Raw genomic sequence first — 1,111 nt, 5'->3', positions numbered from 1 at the left:
TGGGGGGGTTGGGAGTGGGAGGGAGGGTGGGGAGGGTGTGGGGACACCCCCCACATGTCCCCCATGGCACACATGCCCCGCTGGTAGCAGCAGCAGCAGGCAGTGGGCCCTCAGGGGTGCTCATGGCCCTCACAGGTGCTGTCATCCGGCGGCACATGGCTCAAACCCATTCCAGGAGCTGCACGTGGCAGCAACAAGAGGAACCAGGCCAGCCCATCTCTATCATGCAGGGCTCCCCATGGCTCAAGTGCAGCTCCCAGGACACACACACCACTGGTGGGAAGCCTTGCATGATGGAGCCGGTGGCCTGGTCCCATTCCCTGTTGCCACGTGCAGCTCCTGGGACTCTGCTGTGAGCCCTACATGATGGACATGGGCTGACCTGGGCTCTGCGCTCCTGCCTCCACACTGGACATGGGCCCTGGGCTCCACATTCCCACCAGCCTCAGCCCCAACCTACTTTTTCCCGCCCATCTGCAGCTTCCCCCCGACTGCTGCTGCTTCCCTCCCCGCTGCCTTGGGTGAGTGCTGCAGCAGGGACGTGAGGAGGAGCCACTGGATGCTGGGAAAAACAAGCAGGTCCCCCGGCAGCTGCAGCAGTGGCTTCACCTGGAAGCTGTGCATGCTCGCCTCCCGCACACAAGGGTGGGAGCAAAATGTGTGGGCTGGGTTGGGTACAGTTAATTGGTGGTCACCTGCAGGCCAGATTAAATCACCTGGTGGGGTGCATCTGGCCCATGGGCTGTATTTTGCCCACCTCTGGTGTAAAGGGATGCAGCCTGTGGAACCAAGAAGGAAAATTTCATTTCTACCAGCACTGTGTTAATGCCTGGTATGAAAGAACTGCAACACAGTCTGCATGCTGCCACTTCTGATGCTTTATAATCTGCTGCCTTTGTTTCCTTGGATGCTGATGTCATGGAATACCAGTGTTTCATGAGTGAGAGAGCATGCTGTGGGTCTTCACATGCCAAGTTAAAGGAAATCAATTTTACTGCCTAAAAGAAGGAACTACTGGTGCAGAAGATCATTGAGTACTACACATCACTTCTATGACCTGGAATGCTAAAGGAGGACCCATTCCACGTGTGCAGATCCGGCTCTGCATCAC

At 57.0% G+C, this 1,111-nt stretch overlaps 1 protein-coding gene across 4 annotated transcripts in view; it reads left to right on the top strand.

The window, feature by feature from the left end:
- GRIA3 (glutamate ionotropic receptor AMPA type subunit 3) overlaps window positions 1–1,111 on the top strand; it is a 316,978-nt gene that overhangs the window by 122,588 nt on the left and 193,279 nt on the right. The gene's annotated exons all lie outside the window — the stretch shown is intronic.

The sequence above is a fragment of the Gavialis gangeticus genome, unplaced genomic scaffold (genome assembly GCF_001723915.1).
Source record: "Gavialis gangeticus isolate Ggan-Ray unplaced genomic scaffold, GavGan_comp1, whole genome shotgun sequence".
NCBI lineage: Eukaryota > Metazoa > Chordata > Crocodylia > Gavialidae > Gavialis > Gavialis gangeticus.
This window is presented reverse-complemented; position numbering and strand designations above follow the sequence as displayed.